Here is a 10,538-nt window from a genome sequence, read left to right as displayed (position 1 = left end):
TTTTTTCTTTTTTTTTTTTTGGAAAAAAGATTTTGTTTTAGTATGTTACTGAATCTATATTAATCTATTTATTATTTCTAAAAGTTAAATTTTCAAAAACTTTATGAGTTTTTTTTTTTTTCTATGAATAAACAATATAAGAGTATTAAAGAAAGACCTAACCTGACTATAAAAGTATCAATAATGCTAGAGATACTAAAATGATTACTAAATATTTTAGTAGATGATATCACAATATTTAATTAGTTTTTTTTTTATATAGATTCACTTATATATTTAAAGGATCACTTATCTATATTTAGGTTACATGAGTTTGTCAACCAATCATTATATTTACACATGTTATTTGATAAATAATTTTTTGTTAATATTTTGATATTTATAGCATTACTGATAAAAGTATACTGTATGTGCATATATTTTTCAAAATCGTATATATATATATATATATATATATGTATTGTTCTTCTTTTTTCCAAATATATGTTTTTTTATATTTAGAGCATCTCTAATGGTGAATGTGAACTACCGCTTATGTGGTTTAAAAATTAACATCTTCTAAAGCTAAATAGCATAAATATATAGTTAATCTTAAAATTGTTCTCCAATAGCAATTTGCATAATACTATTTGTGGATATTAATTAATGACATATATTTTATTATTTTTTTAAAAAATTTTTTATGGTTGTTAATTAATTACATCTTTTATGACCAATAAATATTTGGTCACTAAAACAAGGGTGGGAATTCATCCCCACTTTTTTTTTGGTGAGAAGAAGATCTTTCACTCACCAAAACATAATTGGTCGTTGATAGTTGTCAACAATGACCAATAGTTTGGTCAGTGATAGTCTAAAATAATATAAATATCTAACCTTCAGCAACTGATGATTTTTGGTCGTAAAGCTACATATCAGTGATCAGTTGGATGGTTGCTAATATTTTAAATAACAGAAACATTGAAAAAGAAAACATATGGGTAAAATCCTTTGACTGTTAAAATTTGGTCGCTGAAAAACTGTATCAGTGACCAAATATTGGTGTTGAGCCTTTCAACTACTAAAATAATAAATAGGTAAAAAAAAATTATAAGGTAGAAAAATTAGAACAAAAATATGAATAGAGATTTTAATATTGCATAACTTTTAATTATTAACTAATTATATTTAAAATTATAATTGTAATTAAATATAAATCATAATTAAATAAGATATTATAATAGTAAATATTTATAGATAAATAGTTTTGGTTCTATTCAACAATTATAATTGTACAAAAGTAATAGATAAAATAAAGTAGGTAAGTGAAAAGTATTTAAAAATAGGGAAAAAAAATTGAAAAAGCTAATGGAAGAGAAATTGAGGAGCACAATTAATCTTTTACGATAAAATAGTAAATAGGTTAAACAAAAATTGAAAGGTAAAAAATGTTGACCCATGTAAGTCTACTATTGATTTTTATTTTTGGATAAAATTACAATAATATTATATAAACTGAAGGAATAGAATAACTTAACTTTAACTTCAAATTACAATCTCAAGAGAAAATTATTGAGGTGACACCATAGAAAAATGACCATATAATAAAAAAATTTATGTACAAAAAATTTATTGATAATGTATCTTATTTTATACTAAAAAAAATATATTGAAGTAAATAATTAGAATGGTTCCACTAGCTAAAAGTAAAAACTAAAATTTTATTTAAAAAATATACATATAAAACTAAAAATTAAAATTTTATAAGTGGAATACGATCTAAATACTTATCATTGTATTATCATTATTATCATAAATGTGCACAAGCTAATGTACATATATTTGGTTTTGACATAGAGAGGATCATGTTCACTTAATATGTTGAGAAGTTAATACCAAATATTGTTTCAGGAGGATCAGCTTTATATCAAACTGGAGATATCCACTATGTAGACTTGTTGTATGATAGAGTATTTACTTTGGCATGAAATTAGCCCTTTCAAAATAGTGCTTGACATTAAATTCTCATCTTATAAAATGAATCTAATTTATGGAAAAACTGTACATATTAGTGTTTATATGCGTTGTATAATATATTTTTTTTTTGCAATATATATTTATAATAGTTAGCATATTTTTATAAAAGCATATTTATTTTAGAATTTCATTTATCCATCACAATTGTTTATTGATATTTAAAAACATATTCATAGTTCATTGAATCTCTATAGATTCTTTTTTTTTTTTCTTTTCAAAAAGGATTTTGTTTTAGTATGCTACTCAAATTAGTCTATTTATTATTTTTAAAAAAAATAAAATTTGAAACAATCTTTTCTTTGAATAAACGACTTAAGAGTAAAAAAAAAAAAAAAAAAAAAAAAAAAAAAAAAAAAAGAAAAAAAAAAGACCTAACCTGACTACAAAAGTATCAATAATACTCAAGATACTAAAATGTTTACCAAATGATTTGGCAGATAATATGACATTATTTAATTAGTTTATTTTTTAAATTCACTTATCTATTTAGAGAATCGGTTATCTATATTTAAGTTATATGAGTATGTGAACCGATCATTTTATTAACAGATATTATTTGGTAAATATTTTTTGTTAACATTTTGGTATTTATAGCACTTCTAATAAAATTATACTATATGTGCATATATTTTTCAAAAACATATATATATATATATACATATATGTATTTTTCATTTTTTTTTCCAAATATATGTTTTTTTTTTCTTTTTTATATCTAGAGCATCTACAATGATGAATATGAACTTCTAGTAATATAGCATAAAAATTAACATATTCTAAAGCCAGATGACATAAACGTATAGTTACTTTTAAAATTGTGTTCCAACAGTAATGTGCAGAATAGTATTTATGATTAATAATTAATTATATATATTTTATTGATTTTTTCTAAAAAAATTTCTTTTTAAAGAAACTTCAAAATACCTTATAGGACCTCCAAAAGTAAGGATCACCTTAGCAGTGTCTATTTTTTTTTTTAGCATATCGGTTTAACTAATTTGATATGGTAAAAAAGTCTAATAATAAATAAAGTCATTGAAAATACTCTTAATATTATAAAATAAAATGTTATACTTAATTATTTTGTTGATATTTTATTGATATATACTGACAATCTTATATTTACAATAATCCCCTCTTAATAATTGACTGATTAAATAAGTCAACATAACTTGATATACTAACAATTTATATATATTGATTAATTTTGCCTTTTTTTAATAAAAATGATTAATTTTAGGTTGAATTACATTTTTCATCTAATCCACTTCTATAGTAGTCTTAACTGTTAAAATTTATTTCGAAATAAAATCCATAACATCTCTATATAATTATAGATATCATAGATAAAAAAACCAAAATTGAAAATTTATAATATTAACTATATTTTTTTTTACTTTTTACATAATAAAACTTTTATTTTTATTTTTATTTTGACTTTTTTAAGCCAAAATTTTATTATGACCTTAGGAGGGAAGATTGCCGCCTATGAGTTTTCGCCCATTAATTAATTAAAACATTTGGCCCTACCTTGGTTTCTTTACCCTTTCTTTCCCTTCTCCTCAGCGACCGTCGACCCCTCCCCCACACCTCCGCTGTGCGCCCAGCTCGTTGCCGTAGAGAGAACTCTATTTTGAAGTTGGAGAGAAGAAATAAGTGAATACGAAAGAAAGAAGAGAGAGAAAATGGCACTGAGAGAAGCTTTATTTCTCTATGTATGAGTCCCAGTTCAAACCCTAAGCCGGAGTGTCTCAAATTGCTGCCGTCTACCTCTGTCAGACTATCACCCCTTTGCTAGCTCCTTCCCACCGTCTAACTCTCCAGCGTCTGGCATAGCTTATCCGACATTAGAGTTTTTGTTCCTCAAATTTTTCTGCAATTGCTTTTCAACGAATCATTAGGAATCTCTTCACTCTTCTCCCAGTTGTAGATGACCAAGTAAATTCCATCTAAAAAGAGTCTATTTTTCTAAGATTCTTTTAGATTATGGCTCTTTCAACTTTAAGAAGACTTTTGTGCTCTTTTGGCTCATTATCTTCCTTGCCCACTGCTCTATTTCCCCTACTCTAGCTTGCCCATTGTTTGATGCTTCTTATGGTAAAGATTTCTACTTTTATTTTTATTTTTTTCTTTTAGTTTGTTGTTTATTTTTATTTGCAGGGCATAGCTTAAGGTCTGCAGAGCCTTCACCCATTTCAAGGTCTTCTCCCAGTTGTAGATGACCAAGTAAATTCCATCTGAAAAGAGTCTATTTTTCTAAGATTCTTTTAGATTATGGCTCTTTCAACTTTAAGAAGACTCTTGTGCTCTTTTGGCTCATTATCTTCCTTGCCCACTGCTCTACTTCCCCTACTCTAGCTTGCCTATTGTTTGATGCTTCTTATGGTAAAGATTTCTACTTTTATTTTTATTTTTTTCTTTTAGTTTGTTGTTTATTTTTATTTGCAGGGCATAACTTAAGGTCTGCACAGCCTTCACTCATTTCAAGGTCCTTTCTTTTTTTTCTTTTTTTTTAATAGCAAACCCATATTCTTATCTAGGTTTTTTAATTTATTGTATTTATTGTTTTTTTACTTGAAGTTACAGAAAAAAAAATTTCTTATTGTTTTTGGATATAAGGTGAGCCACGTTTCAGTGCTAAAGCTACCAACTTCTATCCTCACTCTTGGATCAAGTGAAGGCGCAATTCCTTCTGAATTCCTTTGGTAACATCAACTAGAGACATAGTTACTAATATTATGACCATTGGAACATTGTATTGCATGCTTAAATCCCAAATACTACACTTCTTCTTTATAGATTATGTTCTATTCTATTTGGGAAATATAGAAAATTTCCCTATTTTGCTTACCTAAGTTAATTGAAAATGCTAGAAACTTGACCCCTTTTGTGGTCAATTTATAATATTAGATTAGAAACTCTAATTTTATTTGCTACGTTTTCTGGGTGGGTACTTTTTGATGGAATTTGGTGTAGGTTTATGTTGTTGTACCCCAGAGCACAATCATTCAAGATGTTAGTCAAGAATGATTGTTGTTGGTTCTTGATTCTTGATTTTGTTTTTTTTGGATTTGTTAAGGTTTTATCTCTGGTTTTAATGGAGATTTAGGGTTCTTGAGAAGGTTGTTAGCTTTTGGGAAGAAGAAGAAAACAAATGTAGTAGTTGAGAGAGAAGGAGAGAGAAAGAGAGAGAGCCAAAAATGTTGTTTTTCAAAATTTTTTTTTAATATTGCTTCATTTGCATTTCTAGTTTATTATATCCAAAATTCAGATCCAAATCCCAAACCTTCTTCAAACGGCATCCAAGGAAGTGGACTTATGTTGCTGGAAATACAATTCCAGCAACTAGACAAAAAGGCCCTAAGCTATAGTTAATGAGCTTAGGGTATTACAAAAAAATATTGTTCTTAAACATTACAAGATAAAATAAAATGCATAAACATAAATAATGTTTGGTTTTTGATGTTGCAAAACAAAGAGTGCAAGTGTAACCGAACTACCTTGCACATTGTGGCAAGATCACCACATTTCAACACTCCTCCTTGGTGTTCTTGCTTGAAATATTGAGAAGCTTCCTCAAGGTCTCAAATCTTTCTTTTGGAAGTGGCTTGGTGAAGAAATCTACAAGGTTATCTTCGGTCTTGATATATTCCAAGCTTACTTCTCCATTTTCTTCAAACTCCCTCAAAGAGTGATACTTCACCCGTATGTGTTTTGTCCTTCCATGTTGAACAGGGTTCTTGGCTATTGATATGGTTGAAGTGTTGTCACATTTGATGATGGTTAAACCCTCTTGAGGATAACCAAGGTCCTCCAGTAATTTCCTAAGCCAAATGCGTTGATTTGCACATGAAAACCAAGCAATGTACTCAGCTTCAGCGGTGCTTTGAGCGGTTGTTGCTTGCTTCTTTGCATTCCATGAGAATGGTCCACTACCAAGTGAGAAAAGATACCCCGAAGTGCTCGTCATATCATCCAAGCATCTAGTCCAATCACTATCCGAGTAGGCAATTAATCTCATCATATCTTACCTATCATACCAAACTCCAAAGTCTTGTGTTCCTTTTAAGTATCTAAGAATTCTTTTGGCACCTATAAAATGATTTTGGGATGGTGCTTGCATATATTTAGACAAAACACATGTGTCATGCATAATATCTGGTCTTGATGAACATACATAGAGCAAACTTCCTATCATGGTTCTATATAGGGTCGGGTTTACCTTTGGTGTGCCATCATCTTTCTTGTATTTGTCTCCTTGGCTCATTGGTGTTAACATTGGCTTGCATTCATCAAGGTTGAAAATTTTCAAAAGATCTTTGATGTATTTCTCTTGAGATATGAAGATACCCCTAGAGCAGTGCATCACTTCCAATCCAAAGAAGTAATTCATTTCACCGAGGCTTGACATGTCAAACTCCTTTTCAAGTTCATTTTTCAAAACTTTCACATTCTTTTTATTTTCACCCGTGACCAACAAATCATCCACATAGAGTGAGATAACAATCATGCCTTCTTCATTCCTTATGTATAGTGTTGGCTCATTTGAACTCCTCCTAAAGCCTTGGTAGATCAAGTAACCATCAATCTTGCCATACCAAATCCTAGGTGCTTGCTTTAACCCGTAAAGTGCCTTGTATAGATGGTAGACTTTGTCCTCATGCCCTTGAACAATGAAGCCCTCGGTTTGCTTGACATAAACCTCCTCTTGAAGCACACCATTCAAGAAAGCCGACTTTACATCAAGGTGGTACACCTTCCATGACATTGAGGCCGAGATGGATAGGATGAGCCTTATGGTCTCCATTCTTGCAACCGGTGCAAACGTCTCTCCATAATCTACACCCATTTGTTGTGCATAGCCTTTTGCTACAAGCCTTGCCTTGTGCTTGCATATTGTTCCATCCGGGTTGAACTTGGTCCTAAAGATCCACTTTACACCAATTGGTTTCTTGTTTTTAGGTTTAGAAACCAAAGACCAAGTTTCATTCTTTTCTATCGTATCCATTTCGGTTTGTATGGCCTCTATCCACTCTTTCTTTTGCATAACTTCTTGAGCATTGGTAGGATCACTCAAGACAACATTGCACCTTTCATATATTTCGAACAATGGCCTTTCTCCTCTAACACCATCTCCAATCTCCAATTTGGCTCCAATGTTCTCAAGTGCATCCTCCTCATCATCTTCATTTTCTTCATTGTCATTGTCATTGGTTTCTTCTTCTTCATCATCCAACCGAGCATTATCTTCATGGACAAGAAGCTCTTCCTTTATCCAATCCCAAACAGCATCTTCATCATTCCTCACATCCCTTGTTACCACAAGTTTCTTGGTTTCCAAGTTGAAAACCCTAAAACCTTTGGTAACCTCACTAAAGCCGACCAAGATACCCACATTTGCCCTTTTGTCAAGCTTATCTTTCATGTGTGGATGAACATGGAGAAAACAAACACTTCCAAAGATTTTTATGTTGTCCAAAGATGGTTTTTCTCCATACCATATCTCATAGGGTGTCTTGGACTCATTGGCTTTGGTATATGCTTGATTTTGGATAAAGCTAGCCGTGTATATGGCTTTGGCCCAAAACTTCTTTGGCATGTTCTTCTCATGTATCATACACCTTGCCATCTCCATCAAGGTCCTATTTTTCCTCTCACAAATACCATTTTGTTGTGGTGTGTATGGTGTTGTGAATTGATGCACCATTCCATTTTCTTTGCAAAAATCCTCCATAGCCAAGCTTGTATATTCTCCATCATTATCGGTTCTCAAACACTTCATCTTTGCATTGCTTTGGGTTTCCACCATCTTCTTGAATTCCATGAACTTCTCAAACACTTATGACTTGGTTGTTAGAAAATATACCCAACACATCCTTGAGTAGTCATCAATGAAGGTTAGGAAGTACTTACAACCTCCAATTGATGACAAACTCATCGGTCCACACACATCCGAATGGACTAGCTCAAGCTTCTCCTTAGCTCTCCATGAACCGGCTTTAGGGAATGGAAGCCGTGTGGATTTCCCTAGTTGGCATACATCACATAGGCTTCTTATCTCCTTAATCTTTGGCATGTCCTTCACAATGGCATTGGTGTTTTTCATGGCACCATAGCTAGAATGCCCAAGCCTTTTTATGCCAAAGTTGAGAAATGGACTCTACTTTGGTTTTGAAGGCTTGTTCATTCTTAACTAGGTCCAATCTATAGCTTTTGTCCTTCAATGGTACCTTAAACAGCTCATTACCACAAGCATCATATATAATACATCCATCTTTTGCAAAATTTAAAGCAAAGCATCTTTCTACCAATTGTGCTACACTAAGCAAGTTTTCACACAAACTAGGAACATATAGTATATCTTTTATAATTTTGGTACCTTCCTTGGTGTTCAAACACACATCTCCTTTGCCTTCTACTTGCATGAATCGGCCATCACCAATCTTCACTTTGGTTTTGTAGTTTCGGTCAAGCTCCATAAAACCATCCTTTTGGAAACTCATGTGGTGTGAGCAACCACTATCCACAAGCCAACCGAGACCACTACTTGTGGCCTTAAGGCATGTGGCCACAAATAGGTTCTCGGCTTCTTCATTAACCACATTGGCTTGTTGTCTCCTTTGCTTGCATACTTTGGCAATGTGGCCTTTTCTTCCACATCTTTCACAAGATGCATCCGGCCTCCAAAAACACTTGGATGGTGGATGTCCAAGCTTCTTGCAATGAGGGCAAGGTGTATGCCCTCCTCGGTTTTGATGGCTTTGTTGTTGTTGTTGTTAATTCCATCCACTTTTGTTGTTGTTTGTGTTGTTGTTGGTTGTAAAACCAGTTTGGTTGGTGATGTTGCTCTTCCTCCTTTTATTCTTCTTTTTGTTGCCGTGGCCACCATAGAATGCACTCTCTATGGTCTCCTCCTTTCTAATGCTCTCCTTTGTTCGGTTGCTTGAAGAGCATTGATGAGCTCACTCAAGGTTATTTCACTAAGATTTCTAGATTCTTCAAGGGAGGAAATCTTAGCTTCAAACCTTTCGGGTAAGCTCACCAATACTTTCTCTACTACCTTTTGATCGGTCAATTGCTCACCAAGGACCCGAATTTGATTTACCACTTTGAGCATCCTTTCCGTGAAATCCTTGACAAGCTCATTATCCTTCATCTTCAAGGTCTCAAACTCTCTTCTTAGGTTTAAAACTTGCATTTGCCGAGTTCTAGTATTTCCATAGAACTCCTCTTAAAGCTTTATCCAAACCTCTCTAGCACTTGTGCATGATATTATCCTTGTAAAAATGGAATCACTCACGGAGGAATGCAAGGCAGTGAGGGCCTTGAACGCCTTGGCAACTTCGGCCTCATGTGCATTTGTTTATGCTTGGGTTGCATTAGCTCTCAACTCTTCCACTACATAACCTTCTTCTATGACTTCCCATAAACCAAAGTCTTGAAGGTAGGATTTCATTTTTATACTCCAAATGGAATAGTTTTGGCCTTCAAACTTAGGTGGTGTTGGGGTTACAAAGGATTGTGAGGCCATTTGAAAAAATAGTTTTTGAAAAGTTTTGAAAAATGGACACAAGAACAAGCTCTCTAGTGGTGGTGTTTTGGTGAGTTTCAACTAGCCTTTTTGGGAGGTTTTGGTTTCGGTTGGAAGGCTTTAGGTGGGGGATCCTCTTACAAATAAAATGGTCTAGGTTAAAAGCTCACAAGGTCCTAAGAAATTACACTATGCTCTGATACCATGATGGAATTTGGTGTAGGTTTATGTTGTTGTACCTTAGAGCACAATCATTCAAGGTGTTAGTCAAGAATGATTATTGTTGGTTCTTGGTTCTTAATTTTGTTTTTTTTGGGTTTGTTAAGGTTTTGTTTCTGGTTTTAATGGAGGTTTAGGGTTCTTGAGAAGGTTGTTAGCTTTTGGGAAGAAGAAGAAAACAAATATAGTAGTTGTGAGAGAGAGAGAGAGAGAGAGAGAGAAAGAGAGCTTGTTTTTCAAAATTTGTTTTTAATATTGCTTCCTCTGCGTTTCTAGTTTATTATAGCCAAAATTCATATCCAAATCCCAAACCTTCTTCAAACGGCATCCAAGGAAATGGACTTATGTTGCTGGAAATACAATTCCAGCAACTAGACAAAAAGGCCCTAAGCTATAGTTAATGAGCTTAGGGCATTATAAAAAAATATTGTTCTTAAACATTACAAGATAAAATAAAATGCATAAACATAAATAATGTTTGGTCTTTGATGTTGCAAAACAAAGAGTGCAAGTGTAACCGAACTACCTTGCACATTGTGGCAAGATCACCACATTTCAACACTTTTATTTGTGCATTCGTGCATGAGGTTCAATTTATTTGGTTATTCAACTGAAACCTTGTTCTACTTTGGCATAGCTAAACATGTTTAATTAGTAAAGCAATGTCCTTTATTTAACTATGGAGAAAAAAATGCATTTTTTTCTCCATTGGTTGGAGCCTGTTTCTTTATTTGTTCTAAATGTATGTATAATTCCTATTGATGCTTTGGGA

The sequence above is a fragment of the Ziziphus jujuba genome, chromosome 11 (genome assembly GCF_031755915.1).
Source record: "Ziziphus jujuba cultivar Dongzao chromosome 11, ASM3175591v1".
Taxonomy (NCBI): Eukaryota; Viridiplantae; Streptophyta; class Magnoliopsida; order Rosales; family Rhamnaceae; genus Ziziphus; species Ziziphus jujuba.
This window is presented reverse-complemented; position numbering follows the sequence as displayed.